We start from the raw sequence: 21,536 nt of genomic DNA on the forward strand, positions 1-21,536 counted from the left end.
CCCAGGTGTGTTTTTATAAGAAATACAGACTTTTCAATGCTTTCTGTATATTTTCTTAGATTTAGAAGCTGTTAAAGAGGGTCACAGCCCTAGTATTATAGACATCTCTGATATAATGCCAGGACCCTGAGTGTACTCATATACCTTAATTGCCCTGAGCAGGCTCACCTGGGACGCTGGCCCACAAACCCTGCTGCCCATAGGCTCAGGACCTCCATTTAAGCCCAGACCTGAGCATTTGCTTCTGGCTTGCGCCATGCTGTAGATGTTCTTGTCTCTAGTCTTGCCTCTCTCCTGGGTAGGTCTTGAATGTGTGTTGTATTTAGCTTGTTTCTGCCCCATCTTCTGAGGGGACTCTGTAGATGGACCTTGGACCTGGTCCATCCGCTCATTGTGTCAAGGGCTGTTGATGGACCCTGTTGCCAGCACTTGGCTCTGTGGTGCTGAGGGACTGTGCCTTGGTGGGTGAGGGCACTGCCTGTGCTGGGGTCACCCTTGGCTTCCAGCTCATCCCACCTTGCACAGCAGTACTGCTACCTGCTGCGTAGTACTAGATACAACCTGATTGCAGCTACCCTGCTGTATACAGCTTGCTGCTGAGGAACCTGGTTTTCCTTCAACCTGAGAAGCTCCCACTACTTTGAAGCTCATGGGTGAAGAAGATAATCTAGATAGGGCACCCTCTGAAAGCTACCATATTTAAAGCTTGGGTGTGAAGCAGACTCCAAGTTGGACATCCAGCATGGAGAGACCTGACTTCTGTGGATGTGGCTTCACACATGCTTCCATGTTCCAGCTGCTTTTTATGCATGTATCATGCAAAAGCTGATGCTTCTGGTGACATTGCACTAGCCTCCTGCCTTAAACCTGCTCTGTCTGTGAGAGGTCAAAGCACATTCTAAGGTGGTTTCCTAAAAATTTGACAGTGACCAAAGGTGTGCTGAGACTTGTTCAATGTTGTGGCTAATAGTCATTCCACTGTAATAAGAAAAAGGTGGTGCACATGAGGAACACAGCTCATCTGAGTTCCCTGCTGTTGTCTGGAGAAGTAATAAGGGAATGATGTACTGGTTTTCAAGAGTTTCCATGCATGTGGTGAACGCAGAGCACGCAAATCATAAAAATTACATAAGAATTGTTTCAGACATAGAGTACATGAAGTCCTGAAAAGATTACATAGCTTGTAAGGGTACTTGGTAACTTGCATTTATCTGCTTGACTGTTGGGATAATGTTTTTCTCTATGGGCTGGGAGGGACAATCTCGCTGAAAGAGATCAGTGCAGGCTAAGTCTAAGGAAAACATTTCTGTAATTCTTCAACAGCTATAACCTGGGTTTTGGTGATTCCCTTTGAATCAGTCCTCTGAGCTTTTTTTGCCTGTTATAACTTGATCAAGCCCTTGGAATACATGGGAAAACTCCTTAAATTACACAGGTCTCGTGTCTCACAACAAAATGCCTTCGGTGTATGGGGGCTGCCAAGCTTTCAGCAATTGCAGGTGATGTTTCCTGCCTTTTCCTAAGTGCCCTGATAGTCCTCTTGATCTCAGCCTCTCTGCACCATCTTGGTCTGATTTGTAACCAGCTCCTTCAGGTGTGCCTCATCACCTTGTCTGTACCTGGTGTGGTGGGTATATGGTTGCTGGGTGTATGCTCAGTGGCAGTGAGCAGGAGGGGGGCAGTGGGATTTGGGGTCTCTCCCAGCCCCTCTGTGGGGCAGAACCATGGAGGGATTGAGAGCTCAGGGCACAGTAGGGGGCCTTCATCAGTCTGAGTAGACTGGATTAGCTCCTAGCAATGCTTACTGGGTCAGCCCGCTCCTGCTGCTGCTTCGCATACATGTTCCTGGTGCTAAATCCAGGGAAGCAAAGTCTGGTGATGTGATTGCAGGAATGGTGCTCAGCTTGATCAGCTCCTAAGCCCAGTTGCTGAAGTCCTGTGTTTTTCCTAAACCTGTAAAGGCTGGAATTGCTCAAGACACTCCTGAGTTTGACCTGCCTAACACCTGGGCAGCTGTGCATTAAAATCAGCTGCTGTACCTGGAAGAAAATTAATATCAGGCTTATCTTTGGGTCCTAATCCTCAGGATCACCTCCCTCAATGAAAGTAATGTTAGCACCAGGGAAAGAAGTTGAGTCAACCGTTGGGCACAGATCCTACAGCTCTGCATAAGATGTGACTAACAAACATGGCTCTAGCAAAGAAAACTGGGCTTTGCTTAAGGTACTAGGATGCCTTAGTCCAGATTTTTGTCAACATGCTTTAGGAATCAACCTCAAAAAATCAGGCTTTTTGAGTACTGAAGGTAAGGGTGGAAATAGGTGCTGCGAAGCTGCAATGTAGAGGCTGAATTTGGGAGAAAAGGAGATTTTTTTTTTTTTAATTGAGAGGGATAGTATTTGAAGAGAGAGGGATGCTTTGGAGTGTAAATCCACAGGGCAAGTGGGAGAACAGCTAGTAAGAAACCTGAAGGTCTGAGGCCATGCTCTCGGCACAGGTTACAGCTAGGAATAGTTGGATATTTCCTCTTCAGCTACTCAACTAGTAGGTCTCACTCAATGGATGGAGGTCTCCAAGGTCATTGGTTACAGTCCCTCCCACTCAACTGCAGATGGATTCCAGAGGTATTTAGTCCACCATGGCCTCTCTTATGTTCCCTAGATGCAAACTTGTTTCCAATACCTGTAGCAAATAGATGATGTCTTCAGGTCTCTGCACTGATGGTACTGAACTTCTGGCTTTGCTCCCAGAGCTGATCCTAACTTGGAGGTGACCAGTGAGGGATTTTATGAATAAAAATAAAATAGGCTGGAATCTGTGCTGAGAAAGACTAATAATGAGAGAGAGGTAGTGGAGGCTCACGTGGTAGCTCTCTCAATGTCATGAGAGACTCACTCCTTCCAGCATCTCTCTGGCAATACACCATAACAAAACCACTCCCAGTAAGAAAAAACTGATATTTGAGGCAGCTTCTTTTCTGGCAGAGCAGAGGTTTTTTTCCTCAGTGGGACAAATTTATGTGCAAAATGATGGCTACAGTTGAATCCCTGCCTTTAGGCATCTAGGGTAACAGCTAAAAGATGGAGAACACAGAAAGCAGCAAGCATGGAGAGCTGTGGTCAGCTAAGGTGAGATGTATCACTGCAGAAGCAGATTTACAACAACTTTATATTCCCAGAGGTAGAGAAGTCTGAGGTCTCTGAGGGGCATCAGATGACTAGTAAGGAAACAGATTCACAATGGACAGAAGGACGTGTTTCTTTGCACAGTGTATATTTAAGCTGCTGGCTTTGTTAGTGCTGGATGATCATCCAATGGGTGTGCTGGATCTTCTGGATAAATTCCTGGGCTACCTTTGTAAGCTACTGTCCTGTTTGACCCAAATGCTAAGCAGGCATGGCATGAGTGGATGGTCCCTACTTGGTCCCAGTAGTATTTTGAGTGTCCCAGAGCTGCAAATACCTTTTTTTCTTGGAACATAAAGGGGAAAATGCAATGCATTCCCTGGAAATGCCTTGCTGTGCTAAGGGTTAGTCTCTGATCTCAGTCTTTGTATGCAGAACTTGCTGCTAGGAGTCCTTAATGTTTATGCTGCTTCATCTTCCTGGGCTTTGCATCTGGCACTTAAGGCATGAGCCATTTCCTGAAAGCCTCAAGCATGTGGGCAGCTGGTTACAGCACCTTTGCAGCCACTGCCTGCCAGCATATTTCTTCTTCATGGGCAAGCAGTAGGGGCACTCCACAAATGGAGAGAGGAACGCTACGGTTTGGAAGCAGCACCACTGAGGGAAGAAACTGTCCTTCCTTTCATCCAGAGAGGCAGCCTCTCTGATGACAATCTGTTTTTATATGCTGGGGAAGGAGGGGAGCAGGGAGGGAAATCTCATTAAAGACCTTGCTATTGGGAATGGCTGGATGTCTCATTAGAGTGGGCAAAATGACTTGTTTCCTCTCTGCAGGTTTTTTCCAGGAACTCCATGGAGGGAAGGAGTTCATTTAAAACCAAATATACGTGCCAGCATGCCTGCAGGGCACACTGTTTCAGCACAGGCCTTCTATCCCAGCACCCAGGGAAGAGCTCAGCGGTCGTTTCTGAAAGGGAAACTTAGTAGGTATTTGGCTTTGGATTTGGCTGTTGCTTCATTTGCCTTGTCTCAAATCATGTAAGCACTGAATGGGGATGGATGGGTCTCCTCTGCTAGAAATCATGAGCTATGGAAAGAAAGAGGGGAGGAAGAGCTAAAGTGGGGGGGCTGAAACTCCCTTCCCACCACTCTACTTGCACACATGGTGTGCATGTGCGCCGACTTGCACACACAATCACTACAGCAGTACTGTACTCCTGCTGATATAAACTTAGAGAGGAGGGAGAGACAGTGAGAGACAGCAAGCATACTTATCAAGTGGCTTGGACCGTAGCCGATTTGAAATATTACTAACCTTGCATTTTCAAATTTGATGCACAACAACCAAGATGCTAATACTTTCCTTAGTTTAGAAAAAAAAATCCTTTCACCCATCTCTTCTAGCCGAAGATTAGGAGAGAAGCTTTAAGAAGATTTAAAAAAAAAAAAATCAACTTCTGAGCAGCGGAAAAAATGGTTTGTGATTCAGGGGCTCCGGGCAATTCATCATGGAAATTGGGTTTCTTAGCCGACATCATGTGAATCCTTTCGGCCCTGTCAACTTTTTAATACATTACATTGAGAATGTAAATCGTGTTGGTGAGGGGGAAAGAAGAGGGGGAAAAAAGAGAAAAAAGAGAGCTTCTTCATTTTGGGTTTAGAGGGGAGGCAGCTTGAGGCCTGTAATTCATATTAACTAAATAATAATACTAAAAAAAACCCCCTCTCTAAATATACAGATATGTATATACACCTAGGGGGAGGGAGGGGGGGAGGGAAGTGAATGAGACAGACCAAAATTGAAATCATTTTATCCTTTTGAAGGGTGAGTATTTGAAAGGGGTTTGTTATGGATTTATTTTTATTTTCTTTTTTTTATTTGGGTTTATTTTATCCCTTTCTCTGCTTGAGCTAGTTCTTCCATCAAAGAGAAGAGCAAAATGAATGTTTTGGAGGTGGAGGAAGATGGAGGACACAGAAAAGGGAAACACTGCAATAACAGTCTGGGATCTTTTTGGAGTTTGGCTGTTTTCTTTGCTCACATGATATATTCTGGTGATCTTGATTAACTCTTTAGTGGACAGTGAAAGCTAATGCTAATTTGTTGACATATTACAGGGTGTGAAAGTAAAGCACTGGATGGAGAGCCTGCAGGTAGTGCTGTGAAATCTCTGAAATTGGGCTGTGTGTACTTTGAAACATGAACCTTGCAGTGCATTTACTCTCTGAAGGTGTCCTTGTGGAGGTTCAATACAAGCTATATGCAGCACAAAGGCTCCACATAAACCTCTGGATAGGGCTTAGCCACTGTATGGGCTCACAGCTAGCTGGGCAGTGGGGAATCTTCACCAAACATGTTCTTGTTATAGCTGGTTGCTTCCCCTGTGCCTTGAAATACTCTCAGCATTAGCGAAGTGGGATTGATCATCACCTAGAAGAGGCAGGGAAAGCACTTTTATTTTTTCCTCATTGGATGATGCAACATGGTGATTGAGAGACATATTTTATACCAGTCATAAAATAATTCAGGTTGGAAGGGACTTCTGCAGGTCTCTACATGGATGTCCTGCTCGGAGCTTGGCAGGCTTTTGCATTCAAAATCTCTCTGCACGAGGGGCAACTCTGGAAGAAGACAGTGAAACAAAGGTGTGAAAGCAGTCATGTCAAGAAGGATAATAGCAAATAGGACAAATAATTGGTTGGTTTCAACACAAGTTATGAGAATCTAGAAGGCTCTTTCAATACCCTCAGAGAGGGAAAATGGCTGGAAGTGGGAAATATAGCTGGAGCTCATCTAGAAAGATCAGGAAAATGAGCTTATTTGATCTGCTAAAGACTTCTTGGAAAGCATCTGAAAAGATTAAACCACTCTTAGAAAAGCTGCACTGATGCTCCCAGTCTGAAATGCAGTTGTCAGTTTGGATGCCTGCCACAAGCAGAAGATGGTGGGAAATAAAAAGTGCAGAGACAGCCCATAAAAACCATTGTAGAGTTTGGGGAAAACAATGCGGCTGGACAGAGTGTCTGGGTCTGCTTTTCTTTAAGAGGAGGGAAATAAGAAAGGTGTCCAAAATATCAGATGGTACACATAAAGGAGAACTGGAGCATGAGGGACAAAGGCATGGCTGGTGGATCTGATAGCGGCTTTGAGCTGGTAACACAATGTGTTTTTGTCAGCAGTGTCTGCTCTGCAAAGCAACACCCAAGCGACATATTTGATGGTATCACCAGTATGGCACATGTGGCACTGGGCTTGGGTATAGGCTGTCACGTTTTCAAGCAGATCCAGTATCTAAGTAATGCATAACTAAACTGCTGTCTGGGGAGGCAGCTCCTTTAAAAAGGGCTGTTAGTGACCAGTTAAGACAGGGGTGTGTTTTAACCAGCTAAGTTCAACTCTTTCTAGCTAACCACATCTAACAGTTCATCTCTCTCCCTTTGCATTTCAGCTATAACAGGAACGAGAGAATGCTTTCCACCTCTCCCATGGGAGAACTGGTTTATTGTTGGTGCCTTCCTTGCTCAGCATCTGTGTAAGTCCTGAAATACTGATGTGAAGCTGAATGTGTTCCCTTTACTGAGAAATGTGATTTATTAAATGCAATTTAACTCTATTTAAATAGTGCCCTAAAAACAAAAATAAATTCTGAACACTTCTATTAGGGTTAAGAATCCTCAGTTTTATTCCCCTTTTGCACTGCTAGAATCAGGTGCAACTCCTCGCTCCACACTTGTAGCTCAGATTTGCAACATGATAACTGACAGCAAACAGTGATCTTTCCATTTTCCTAGAGACACTTGCAGGTAAATTTGTGGATACACACATGTAGACTATGCTGTTATGCAAATCTGGGGTGTTGATATAAATAATGCACAAGGAAGAGGTTGGGTGAAGGTGCTTCATGCAGTTGTTATTTTTATGCATAAGAATATTCCTGCATGTGATTTTACTGAATACTAGAGTATAGTCAAGCAGCTGATATCATCAAGATATTATTTAGCTGGTGTCTGCAGTTGAGTACAGCATTTCCAGAGGGGTTTTCTGGGTCTGGTGTCCTTCAGAAATAATTTGTTTCCCTTTTTTCTACTCCCAGACCTGTACTTCTCCACAGCTGCAGTTCTGCTCTTGGAAAACAGCCCTCCTCCTGTCTCACTCCCATTTAGGCTTTGCACCCAGGCCCAGAACCTAATCCTGGATGTCTCTAACTCCTGCCAAGAACCTGGTCTGCCCCACCTTTAAAAGGCTCCAGAAGGGTGAAACCAACAGTCTGTGGGAGTAGACTCAAAAACCTTGGAGTAGATGGAAACTTCATTGATGGGTCACCTCTGAGAGTCTGGAGAAATTATTTGTAGCCTCTTTCTGTGTGGGTCAGAAGGGACAAATCTCAGCAAATGAGAAGCTCTTTGGCAGATTCAGGTTTGACCTGCAAGCAGTGAAGGTTGTGTGCAACTCCCCACTCAACCTCAGACACATCTTCACCTCATTCTGCTGAACATGGCTTCCTGCCTCTAGCCTAAACACCCCTATGCAGCAATCTTACAAGGATCTCCCTTTAAGGTAGCTTCCAGACCTTTTGCATCCTCACAGATGAAGGCACTTGTTCCCAGGTCACTTACAGGAAAGCTTTAGGCAGGTTGCTTTCCCCCCCCCCCAGTGCTTCAGTCCTTAATCGCCAGCTGCTTAGATCTTGGAAATGAATTGTTGAAGCTGTCAGGACTGTACAGCACATAATAAAGTGCACACACATACATATGTACATATATATGTGGGCCAGTTTATGTTGTGATGCTGTAGTACAGCTTAATTACGACATCATTCAGACATCTGGGCCTATGCCTAAGCTGGAGATTTTTCTTTTCTTTTTTTTTGTTTTCTCATTTAGGTTTTAGTCAGATTCCCAAGTGAAATAAACAAAAGGCTAATTGCTTTTGGATTTTAATTACCACTGCAATACCTGGGTTTATTGTATGAATTGTGTTTTATAGGTGGCTAAAGGACACCACTAGCAAATGACAGATTCTCAGCTGACAACAGCAGTGTTTAAACCAAAGTAATTCTTTGCAGTGAGATCCAAAGGACAGCACACACATTCATTTGCTAAACTCCTACTTTTTTGTTATAGAATGCAACTTCAAGACTTGGCTGACTTTTAAACATGATATAATTAAACATGCTTGAAAATGTGTTTGAAAAAAGAAGACAAAAGTAGAAGTACTTTATAATCCAGAGTGTTAAGTCTCTTCAAAATTCCTTGAATAGTTACATTTCTGCTTTAGTTCAGGGGTGGCACAGCACGCTCCTAATATGTAATCCCCAAGTGACTCTTCACACAATGAGTGACTACGCATAATTGAGTGACTCCTCACTCAATTACTATAGCTGTTTGGTTCATATCTAGTTATCTTTAATGCCTTGATCCATATATGCTTCTGTATGCCTCCTACTTTGACAGGTGGGTTATTCCATTGATTCTTAAGAGTATAAAATGCTAGACAAATCCTCATTCTACATCCATTTATTAATCCTAAAAATATTTGACATCCTTTTTCTATCCACCTGTATTTTCTTGTTTGTGATGTCCTGATTGAACAATTACAGGAGAAAAATTCCTTTCTTGAAGTGTTCCTAAACTTTCTTTTTGACAAGTTAGAAACTTTAGATTTCTGTTTCCATTGGTGGTCAAAGGAAATTGGAGCACAGGTATTTTTGAGAAAGCCAGATAATGTATTTCAAGTGTATTTATTACAAATATCTCAATTTGGGAGTAATGCTGAGTCTTAAATAACTTTTCATATACCTTGCAAACCTGTAAAGTGAGGAAAACAAGGAACGTCAGCTGAAGGACTGAGGTTTGCACTTCAGATTGAGTTCACTTCTTCACCTCTCATTTCTTCTCAGAGTTAAGTGAGCCATCAAATCTTGACAACCCTTGGGCAGAAGTGGAGCGTGGATTTGATAGGATTTTTGATGTTTCGAACATAAAGGCAGGAGGTTTGTGGAAGGACAAAGCATCTTCTGGGTTGAGACCTTCCTGGAGGTATCCCCACAGGTAAGCTAGTTATGATTTTTAAAGGGCTTAAGGTTCATTTGTAGGGAATTTGGAAAAAGGGTCATACAAATTTGAAGCATGGTGGCTGCTGTCAGCAGAAAGTCTTGCAGGCCACTTTTTCTTAGAAATTGCAGTATGTAGTACTCAAAATCAAACTATGTGTCTCCTCGGAGATCCCATGCTGAGAGTGTGTGCCTGGACAAGCTAAATGATTCATCACCTGGTTTTATTTCAAGACTGTCAATGAGCATACACTGAGGCACATTCAAATAAGTATGTTTGCTCGCACCATTGTGCAGCTCCATGATTTATGTCCAGCTGGTGCCATGCTCCTTCAGCCCACAACTTGGGCTTTTCAATGGAGTCCATAGAAATCTCCCTCCTCTTTGTTGCCTTTTCTGTGGTTGTCCCAGAAAAGGGGACAAACTTTTGGTTGTCACAGTCTTCTGGTTTTGGGCCAGAAGGACCAGGCCTGACACTAGCTTCTCTGCTAACTCAAGCATTATATGCATTTAAGGACAGAAAACAAGATGTGTGGGATGGCTTCCAGCCTTTCTCCTCCACTGGAGCCAGGGTGGTTGCTCCTGGAGCCACCTCCATAGTAGCTAGGCAGCAACGGCCTTCTCCATGGCATCAGGTTGGCCTGGGGCTTGTGGGCACCACGGGCCTCCCCTCAGCTGTGGGCTGGCTGCCATCTTCTCTCACCCGTGGGGACAAGATGTCTGCTGGTGGCCTGAGACTGAGGGCTCCTTGTGTCCCACCATGGTGAGAGGGTGCTGCGGTGGGTCCCACTGGCATCAACCAGACATGGCGAGGAAACCTACTCTGCAAAGGTGGACAGTTGTGTCCTGCTGGTTTTATTTTTCTGCTGAAACTCGCTGTATACCAGCCCCCACAATGATACCATTGGTTCTGAGGGAGGGGGGGCTTTGCATTTTGCCAGGGTTACTAATGTTGGGTGGGATTTATTATTGTTGCTGCACTTTTATACTGTGGACATGACCACATGTGGCTGTGGTCGGGCTCGGCTGTGCCATGACAGGGAGTGTGTGAGGTAAATTGCGGTACTGCCCATGGTGTTCATGGCCTAAACTGGGGATGAGGCAGAACAGCAGGCCAGGCATGGGGTGTGCCGTCACTGGGCTACTCCTTTACCAAAATGTGGGCACTGATCAGCCAACAAGGGACACTGGTAATGATTAACCTCTGCCCATCTGCAGCCAGGCTGCCCTGTGTCTTGTGAGTGTCTTGGAGAAAGACGAGAGTCCTACAAGCCACTGGGGCCTTTCATTTGACTTTTGGCTTTTAGCTTGCACTGGGTGACATTTTCACCCAGTGGGTTTTAGTAGCAAAAAGAAGACAGCCTTGTCTCTAAAAGGTCTGTCGCCATCTCTTCTCGCCCCTGCAACTGTCCCTGAGAGCCTCTCTCATCTCTCCTAGTGCCCATCAGCAACGGCAGTGTGACCCACCACATCCCATCATGAAGCCTGGCATGGGATGGCATAATTCACAAATTACTACATGATGGTGTAATTAACTCATGGTGGGGTTTATTCCTTTGGGAAAATGGCTCATTTTATAACCTCAGTTGCTGGATTCTTTCTGACCAAGGGAAATGTGAGAGCTGGCCCAATTTGTGTTGAGTGGATGGACTCTGAGACTAAAACACATGATGATGCTTGAGATGAAGAGTCTTTGATAAGCGGTATGATTGAGTGGGCTGTTCTGGAGCTACGCACTAAAATGAGAAAGAAAACCACTGAGCTTTCTGGTGATGGAAAAATTACGTGACTGTATTAGTGCTTCTCAATTAAACTGCATGAAAACAGAGCAGAATTTCAAGGTTTAAGGACAAAATGAAACATCAACTACTTTTAATATATTAGGAAAAAATGTTGAAATTGTTTTTCTTTGAGGATTTAACTCAACAAGGGTGGAGCTTGTCCTGAGACAGAATTAGATAAAATTTTGAAATGTTGAAAACTTCACTGAAACAAGTTTTTCAGCTTGCAGCAGAGCTTGAATGGAGCTAAAAGGATGTAAGTTTTGTTTGACAAGACAAAGATAAACTTGTTGCTAACAGTAGAGATTGTTGTGGTTTAACCCCAGCCAGCAACTGAGCACCATACAGCCGCTCCCTCACTCCCCCCCAGTGGCATGGGGGAGAGAATCGGAAGGATAAGTGAGAAAACTTGTGGGTTGAGATAAAGACAATTTAATAGGTAAAGCAAAAGCCACACACACAAGGAATTTATTCACTACTTCACATTGGCAGGCAGGTGTTCAGCCATCTCCAGGAAAGCAGGGCTCCATCATGCGTAATGGTTACGTGGGAAGACAAACACCATCACTTCCAACGTCCCCTCTTCCTTCTTCTTCCCCCAGCTTTATATACTGGGCATGATATCATAAGGTATGGAATATTGCTTTGGTCATTTGGGGTCAGCTGTCCCAGTTGTGTCCCCTCCCAACTTCTTGTGCACCTCCAGCCTCCTCACTGGTGGGGCAGTGTGAAAGGCAGAAAAGGCCTTGACTCTGTAAGCACTTCTCAGCAACAGTGAAGACATCCCCGTATTAGCAATACTGTTTCCAGCAAAAATCCAAAACACAGCCCCATACTAGCTACTACGAAGAAAATTAACTCTATCCTAGCCAAAACCAGCACAGTGATGTAACATATTTACAGTGTTCTTATACTTGCAATGTATAGGCTGGTAGGAGCCAGTGAGATCTTTTGCTTGTACAACCATCTCAGTTGGTCTAATAAAAATTATATCTCAAAACTTTTCTTATAGAATAATAAGAATTTTTAACTAAAAGGAAACATTGGTGTGGGAAGAAAGTCTCCCCTAAAAACTGTTCAGTGAAATCATAACTTTCAGTTAAGAGAAAGAAAAAAGTCTTTGAATGGGAATGGTGGTACCTACTCAGTTACTACTGCAGACCGTTCCAATTGGAGAGAAAAAAAAGGTTTTATAAAACTACTCTAGGCCATACGAACTGATAAAATGCACTGATATTTCCAAAATGGTAAGTCGCAAGGTGCTGTAACCAATGGCTAGGTATTGTATCAGTGCAGTATATTTGGATTGTGGTCTTTGAATTTATTTTTTTTTATTCATAGCATGGAAAAAAATTAGATTTCATAGACAATCAGGATTGATGGTATGACAAGTAGAGGTGCGGAGAGATCCCTGACACAGCTATCTGAATCCGGATCTGGTAAGCTGACGCAAATCAAACAACATACGTTTCAATGCCACTGAATGCAAGGTCAGATATTTAGAAACAAAAGATGTAGGAAGCACTGATGGGCTATAGGAGCTTGTTATCCAGATATATCCTGGAAGCAGTGAATTTGAAGAGATTTTTGTGTTATTGTAAATAAGCAGCTGAATGTGTCCTTCCTTTCATTGTCCTGAGGCACAAAGGGTTTTGTGACACCTGGCATACTGATTTGGAGTAAATAAATGATATTACCTTCACTAATGGAGATGGGAAGATTGTTACTGAAAGGTAGCATTCAGTTTTGGTCTTCACACTCTAAGGTGGGGGGGCACAACTGCATCGAAAAGCTGGGGGTTCAGCAAACACTTACACACAGAGATGTAGTAATCAGTGTATTCAGGATACCAAAATAAAGCTTTAGAGGGTGATTTGGCTGTGGTATCTCAATGTCAACTCCTGCATCTGGTGCTAAAGGGATCTTTGCTCTAATAGACCTAGCACTTCTCACCAAACTCTTATAACAGAGTGCTCATAAGATGAGCACTTGGTTGGACTTAAGTGTGATAAATTCCAAAGGAAAATAAGATGCTGACAGTGAGAGCAATTAACTGCTGGAACAGCCTCTCATGAAGAGCAGTGAATCCATCATGACTGCTTGCCTCTTAATTCACAACTAAATGGCTTTCTGAAAGGTTTGCTCCAGTTCAACCACCACTATGGAACAAGCTCTGGGTGTCTTAAGAAGGTGGAACTCCTTCTATTGCCATACCTGAGAGGTGAACCCCTGTGACCCTCATGGCCAATGCAGCCTTCTCCAGCCTCAGCTCCCACTCATTTCAGTGTAATGTATTCAGGCACAAACCTGTGCTCCTCTGCACAGACACCTTTGGCACAGCTGCTTCCCTGAAACTGGTAAGGATAATCTCACGAAGACACTGTGATTAATGCAAAATTATTTACCAGATCCTAGGCCCACCAGAATTCCTGGGTGAAAGATGCCTCCATTGCATTTTAAAATGTCTATGAGACAAGTGGGCTGTAATCCTTGACTGGCCCTGAGAGTGTGAACACCAAGCACCCTGGGTTCCTTATCTGGATTTAAAACTTGGTCTCCAGCCAGGAGAAGATAATACATTCAGCCATGGGAAGTTGTACTCTTCCAATGCCAGTTTTATACTCATTGTGCCTCAGCCTAACATGCTGGCTTTGAGACAAGCATTTTAAGTTCTTTTTATAAAATTGGAGGGGTTTCCTGTATTCAAGATGAATCTTGCTTAAGATAATAAAAGCAGATTTCACTTTCTGAATTTAATCAATAGGTCTCTTCCTGGCAGCCAGGGTAGACTGTATCGACAAGCTGGTGTGACCACTCTCAAACAAAATAAGCACCAATGCAGCAATGCACGAAAGGTGGTAAGACTGAGGCATCTATATACAATAACAACTTGTTAGTACTTTGTCTACAATTCTTTCACTCCCATTTCACCCTCACTTGTCTTTTCCTTTACATTTATTTCCCTTTTCCTCTTCCTGCTTCTCTGTTCCATTCTTGTCTTCCCCTCTATCTGTTCTCTCTTGCATGTATCAGCCTTTCTTGCCACAAATCAAACCTATTAGGAGCTCCAAAGGGATTCTTGCCAATGGCCTCCCTTTCTGAACTCTCTGGCTTTTTTTTGTAATCTGCAGTGTTCCACATTATATTGCCATTGATTTAATAGACCACCATGAATTTTACTACCTGTCAAACAACAGCACAGTTATTTTGAATTCTATTGTGGAAGAGCTTGACACCCAGCTCTGGATCACTTTACACTTTTCACCCTTGCTAGAGTGCACTTGACAATTCAGGATAGTATTATGTGTGATTGTAGGATGGCATTTTGTGTCATTGTTTTAATTTGGCATTTTGGGGATTGAATGAAATGGCAGTCGATGGATAAAGACTCCCACCTACTTGAATCTGGAAATGACCTGTGGAATGTGGAAGCTATTTCACGGTGTTAAAAACCTAAATCAATTCCCTTCTTCCCTCTTGCTGCTCCCAGCTCTGAAGAAATAAGATGGGAAGAACACTCATCTTTACTGTTGCTTTGTTGTTCATGGGCTGATCCTGAAAGTTTCCCAAGCAGGATGCTGAGAGTCCTCTCTTGCCGGGCTTTAATGGGGAGCTCTGTACCAACCAGCAAAGAGGCTAGATGCATGTGCCTGGAGACATGTTCCCCATGGACAGGTAAAAACTGTAATGTACTTTGAGAGCTGAGGTTGGCACTTACCAGTGTGCAGCAGATTTCTTACATGGAACAACGAGTGGATTACATATGCATTAAAATAAAGAAAAGATTGGTTAATTCAGAGTGAATCAGCCCTTTGTATCCATTTTTAAAGAGCTCTTTCTATCATCTTGCATGACTAGGATAAATTGTTTTTCAGATGACAGGAATAACAAATTGAGTCCACATTGTTCTAGGGGCTGTACACATGCAGAAAAAGACTCCAACAACTTGTATGCACCCCATGAATATATTTCAAGATAGCAACAGGTTCCTTGGTGGAAAGTGTGGACAAAGAATTAAATTACTTGCCCAAGGTCACAGAGTGAGTATGTGTTGGGCCTGGGACCTGTTTGCCAGTGTCTTAAAGTTTTATTCCAAGCATTTTCCTCAAGAGGTTTTTTTCTTCCACTGCTGAACGTGGTCCTTCCCACAATGAAATGTTCTATGAGGGGTCTGAAGCAGATGGGTGTGAATTGTGAGTGAGTACAGAAAGCTATTTTGGTAACCGTGATTGGTTATGGGAATAGTAACAGCGTGGCTTTTCCTCTTATGCAGCTTCCTCTTTTCCGAGAGAGCCCCTGGTTGAGTTAAAGGTGTAGTGTAAATGTGTGAGGATGCTCACCCTTCCCCATCTCTGAGTTAGGGCTTTGGGAGTGGTTTGTGCCATCTGTCCTCTGCAGAGTGAGACCCACTACGCACCCATGTAATTCACCCATAAAAGAGCTGCTGGCCCCTGGGCATGAGTTGAGAGCTGCCTTGAGCCCACCGAGAGTGCGTGGCCATGCTAGGCTCCTCAAGCCTTCCAAGTTCAAGCCAACCTACTCTTGCTTTGGGCTAAGAGAGAAGGCTAACCCCCTGTGACAAGTAATATAATGATCCATATAGATTAGAGAGGAGAGAAAATATGCTTCTAGATCTCCTTGGCCTTGCAGTAGAGAAGGTTTAGTGTCTGCTTTCAGGAAGCTGGTGGGATGGTACGGGCATCTCACTGGGCTCCATCACACATGGGGCACAAATTTGTCCTGTTGGGGGTGCTTTTTGGCTCAGGGTGGGAAATTAATAGACTGCATAAATCTCCCAAGGAAGTTAGATGCAGGACATGGTGGCTCTGCAATGTATATGCTGAGGCCCTGGCAGACCAGGCAGAGGTAGGCCTGTGCTTTATGGCATGAGCAGAAGTGGGATTGGGCCCAGGTCCCTCTGCCTCCCTTGCAAACACAGAGCTATGATAAAGTTTAAAAAGGCCAGGGGCCTCCCCCCCCAGCATTGTGACAAATATGCATTGTATTCTGTTTTGGAGATCCCAGTCAGACAGAATAATTAGGTGGCAACACAATTTATTGCCTGCAACCCTATAAAGCTCAGGAAGCACTCTTTCAGCCCTCAGCTGGTATTTAATCAACATATCATAACTTCTATTAAGCCTAAATGCAATGCTTCTGAGATACTAAATTTAAAGTGTGCCTGGAAACCAGGGCCATTTTTTGTTTGATTTACATATCACAGCATCATGCAAACTAGGAATAGGATGACAAGGAGCCTGGATTACAGACTTTTCCCTGGGGATGCCTCAGAATCTTTTGTCCTGCCATGAGACCTCTGATACATCACCAGGTACTAGGACAGCGGGTGGTGGGCTGGAGCCTTTGAGGCCGCAGCTGCTGTTACAGATTAAGAAAGGGTGGGTGAGTCACAGTGCCTGAGATAGGTTCGGTGCAAGCGCTATGTGTTGTGACAGTGGCTTCAGCTGCATACCAAGGAGCACTTCTGAGTTGTTGCAGAGATGTCTTCTGCAGCACAGGTCCACAGGCAGGGAAAAATGCTTACACGCTTCCCAGGAAGTAAATTCCTGCCTCTGAAATGCTGTATCGATACACTAAGCTCTCCTGAGCACCCCATGACACCTCTCGGGGGGCATTTGGATGCCTCCTTTGCCCTCCCCCATACTGGTCCAGTCTCCCTAGTGCTTCTAAAACAGGACTCCTCCCTTCAGTCCTTTGCATCTGCCAATGGGCAGGCAAGCCCTGCTTGCATCTCCTTTATCCCCTTGCTAAGCTGCCTTTGCCAGCTGCTGATGTGGGCAATGAGAAAGAAATTCCAGTGGCATCTGGGTGCCAAATACCCAGAATGGGTCATTGTAGCCCTGCTTAGCCAATTTGTGCCCAAACCACACCAATTTCCGCATTGGCCAAACAAAGCTCTGTAACCAGTGTTACAGCTGCCTGCTGTAGGCTTCCCTGGGCTGAACGATGGGTCACCCATTTCCAGTTGTGATGGATGGGGAAGAGTGAGGGAGTGAGAATCAGCCCTGGTTTCTGAGATCTACAACAAGACTCCCAGGCCAGCCTGCCAGCGCTGCACTAGATTTGACAGGAACTCAAAAACTTTGCCAAATGTTGGAGACTGGCTTAAAATGCTAAAGACAGTGTTTAAAAACCATGGAAATTCTAAAACAAGGATGTTATTAAACATTAAGGAATTAAGGACAATAGAGTTGCTAACGTCTTCAAGAAAAGGGAGAATAAGAACATTTGGTTTTTAAATAGTGTTAGAATATTAGCTGAAATCTAGAAATAAGGTTTATCTGTAAAACATTGTATCTGAGAAGGTTTCAGTTCGCGGATGAGATACTAACTTGATTTCAGGCATCTTATAACGCATTCTCTTGTGTTGGGGCTGTCCCAGAGCCAGGAGGGCAGGGAGGTGTGTGTGCAACATAGGCTGTCACAGCAGATCAGCTTGTAACTTGTTCTCCACCTTTAGCATGTATGACCAGGTACTTGCAAAATGTGCTTTGTCTCATCTCCCCAATACCAGAGTGATTGTTTGGGAATACATAACCTGTTGCCTCTTGTCTGAAATCCCATCGCCGCTGTCTGCTGCAGCCAACACAGTAGTGAGTGTCAATCGGTGGGAGATTGCCCATTAGTATAAATAATAAGAACCACTGAAACTGCAAGAGCCAGGATTAAAAACCAGCCAGTAACTTTTGGAACAAGTATGAATCCTTGTGCTTCAAGGGAAAGACTAGTTTCTGAATATAAGGGGTTGGGAGGATATTGCCCTCTGGACAAGTGTGGATTTCTGTGGGAAACACTGACCTGCCTGACATGTTTGGTTTGATATTGTCATTTCTTTCCTCCGCAGTCATCCTGGGTTGATGGTTTTAGACCTCGTTAAAACTCTGGAACCAACAAAATATTCTGAGAAATAAGTGTTTTTGGCAAAACTGATTTCTCCTTTTTTCACAGAAAATGCTGTCTGCAGGGACATCTTCCTGGGCTGGAGGTATGGAGGGTGGAAAAGAAGTGGAAGAAAGCGGAAAATATGAAGAAAATGACTAATTGAAAGTTAGAAAAAAAATATTTCCCCCAAATCCAAGTGAGGAACTTTCAAAAGGACAAATGCTCCATTTTGAATAGTGAATTGCTAACCATTGTTAAACTTCATTATTGCCTGGCTGGTTTCTAAACCATAGGTGTGGAAGGCATAGAGAAGCTATTTTTTTCTCTTAAATTATAGCCATTTTTAAAGCACTGGTTTTCCTACTTCTCATGACTTTCTGAATGTGAGTTAGTTATGAATGTTTCTGCAGTTATCAAAGACTTTCTCTTTTTTTTTTTTTTAACACTCAGGTAGTGATAAAATTAGGAACTTTAGCAGGATAAAGTTGCCTTCTAGGCTTGCACAGGGGCTGGTTGCCTGACATACAGGTCTGGTCCTTGGTCATAATAGTGTTTGTAAGGCACAGTGGAGAGTGGCTGTTGGTCCCAGCATATTGTCATGGCCAGAAGGTCAAGAGAAGGGGATATCCCTTCAGCCCTTGTGAGGGCATGTCCGCAATACCGTGTACAGTTTGGGCTCCCCCCATACAAAACTGAAGCAAGTCCAGCAGAGGTCCACAAGGTGGTTTTGGGACTGGAGCCCAGGCCTAATGAGGAGAGAATGAGGGTGCTGGGACAGGGACCAGAGAGCTGGGAGGATTTTAATCTTTGGAGATATTCATCACTCGACATTTTCCTCTTTGAGGTTCTTACAGATGGTTAGAGCTCCAGCATGTCTTCATTGATTTACATGGCTGTGTGCACTGGGGCCTCCAGGCTGCAGGTTGCTGAATGGCATGGCTAGCTGAGACTCAGTTAAAGCCTGGACCAGAGCCATTGAACTCAATGGCATTAACTTCCAATGTTTGGTGCTCCACACTTCACACATGAATCTGGAGACACCTGGCAGCTGAAAAAGCTGTGAAGAGCCAGACAGAAACTGTTTCAGCACTGGGTAGAGCTCTCTGCCAGAACCTTTCAGAGGGAGAATAGTTGTCACATGCAGATAGTAGCAAAGTTTTGGCGGGGGCTGTTGAAATTTGTGTGTATGCGCGGACAATTTTTTGCATCTGAAGAATTGTGATGGCAGTGAAGCACCCCTGTTGTATAGCTGCCTGGCTCCACTGGGGAACTGTGGAGCAGACAGAGACTGTCTTGTTTATCCTTTCTGTATTCATTGCAGACTACATAAAGATGCAGGAGACTCGCTGGTGGTCACAGGGGACTAAGGTATCAACTTATATGTAAGACTAAGATATAGTTCTCCCTCTGCCTGGGGGAGGCTAGGGATGGAAGGAAACCAAAGTAGCCCTGAGGCTCACCTAAAATGCTCAGTGCAGTGGCTCACCTCTGGCTTAGGCAGAAGATCCATATCTGGAGGCAAACAGGCAATGTAAGTTCATGTCTGCATCTCATGGCTCTGTCTTCTAGTTCATTGGAAGTCTTTCCTGGTGAGTATCACTGGCAAATGCTCTTGTCATTAAATATATTTGTTAGCACATGGATGATTCTGAAACTAAGCTGTAATTATTGGTGGAGCTGGCAGTGGTGCCTGTAATTAAGGTTGCCAGACATTTCCCATTAAAAGATTCTGTTTTCCAAAGCTATATCCTTGCCAACATGTAACTGTTCAGGCTGAAATTTTCAGTTGCAGGCCATTGGCTTGGGCTGGTCTTCGTGTATATGAATATGTGTGTGTGTGAGAAAGCAGGAGTAAAATATAGTTTAACCAGATCCAAGAGTGTGATACAGGGAAAAGGCATTGTTTTACAGTTATTTAAGGGAAAAAAAATCTGACAACCACATTGTTGAGAGGGTCTGGCACTTTAGTGCTTAAATTTATTTTTTCAGGGACTTGAAATTTGGCCTTGTGACAGATCTGGGCTTTTTTTCTCCTTCAGACTCCCCTTCCTGGTTTTGGCCAAGTTGGATGGCTCTGCAGATCTGCTGTCAACATCAGCAGAAGAGAAGGTTTGCCCTGAAGTTTGTCTGGAGCTTGTGCAGCCCGGGGCTTCAGGAAGGAAGCAGGGTTTCCTCCTTCCCAGTGCAGGTTAGCAGCCTGTTATGTGGTTTGGCCCTGGAATAATGAGAATGCAGCTTGGATTTCCTATACCCTACTTGTTTCTCCAGCTGGCTCACACAGTAGGAAGGCAATCACACATGCACTGATTGCATGGGGATAAGGGCTTTCTGCCATGATTGGCAGAGATAGAAGTGGAATACCGAATAGATCATACAAGGAGATGGGTGGGGAAAGGGTGAGTGTCTATACAGTGAGGTGGGTAAATCTGTGGCAGGTCTTACAGCTTCCATTCTGCTCATCCAGACTGGTGAGTTTGCAGGATCAGGCCATAGCCCTGTGTGCCCACATCTCCTCCTCACTTGAGATCAGAAGTGGGTTGATGTGAGAGTACTGAGAGTAGGAACTACTTCAGGGAACCATCATTAGAAGCATCATTTTTACCCTGCCTCTAAGGCTTCCAGTTAAAGCTGGGGAAATCTTTTATTTCCCAAAGCACATCAAGTCATGTCAAATTTGCTGAGTTGTTCTGGCTGTAATGTCAAAAATTGTTTCCAGCTAGAATACTTTGTTTAGGTGTTTTGTTTTTGTTTAGCTCTGCAGACAAAAATGCCTCACTGGAAATAATTGGTTTTGTACTCAGTGCAGGGCTTGAACACTGTGCAGGCAGAGAGGCCTGGGGCCACCTATTATGCAGCTAAAACTCAGAAGAATATTGAAGAACTGCTGATTGAATGACCACTGTCGAGTGCACTGGGTGAGGCAAGGATCCTCTGGAAAAAACAATTTGGATCTAAGTCAGGAGCATCATGTATATGAAGAGGGGAGATGAAATAAAGTTTTATGGGCACCTCTAATTCTTTAGAGTATTAATTTGACTAGCCTTTATGTTGTTTACATGTATAATCCTACCTACACCACTATCTATCTGTATGGAGATTTATGCTGGTAGGTAGTTGCAGGATGTTTGAAAATTTCCTGATCATTGGAATGGTAGAGTATGGGGAAAACCGTCAATGAATGTAGGCTTGTAGCTCTTTTGACTTCAGTGAAGTTACCCTGATTTATGTCAACTTAAGATCTGTCTATGTTTGCTTGTTTTTCTCTAATTATGTAGTAGGCTCTAAAAAGCAATTTGAAGAGACAGTGATTTTTGCTTTCCCTTATTATTCCCTTTATCTGGTCCATTGCCTTTCTTTGACAAATTTAAATTATCAGTAAAGATAATATTCAAAATACGTTTCAAATAGCACTGTTTAAAGTTCCTGTCCCCAGTTCCTATCCAAGACATTTCAGAGATAACTTAATGAATGAAAATGGTGGTGTACATTTGATTACAACAGGCTGCTCATTCCAGACACAGTACTATTGCAAAAAAAAACAGATTCAAATTTTGAAAAAGGCAGTCTTTGCAAGGCTTGCCCTGGTAAGGTACAGTCTTTCTTAGAAAAGATGCTGGGAAAAAGCAATTTGCCTTTAACGAGTCAGGATACCAATCTTAGTCAAGATACAATAAA

At 43.7% G+C, this 21,536-nt stretch overlaps 1 long non-coding RNA gene across 1 annotated transcript; it reads left to right on the plus strand.

Moving 5' to 3' along the window:
* The first annotated feature begins 6,571 nt into the window (after positions 1–6,571).
* LOC140654395 (uncharacterized) lies at positions 6,572–20,815 on the plus strand. Its single transcript, XR_012043415.1, has 9 exons — positions 6,572–6,658; positions 9,025–9,175; positions 11,451–11,588; positions 12,300–12,397; positions 13,723–13,816; positions 14,871–14,998; positions 17,928–18,057; positions 19,183–20,049; positions 20,663–20,815. It is a non-coding gene; the product is annotated as an uncharacterized lncRNA (long non-coding RNA).
* The last annotated feature ends 721 nt before the right edge of the window (positions 20,816–21,536 follow it).

The sequence above is a fragment of the Ciconia boyciana genome, chromosome 7 (genome assembly GCF_034638445.1).
Source record: "Ciconia boyciana chromosome 7, ASM3463844v1, whole genome shotgun sequence".
Classification (NCBI taxonomy): Eukaryota; Metazoa; Chordata; class Aves; order Ciconiiformes; family Ciconiidae; genus Ciconia; species Ciconia boyciana.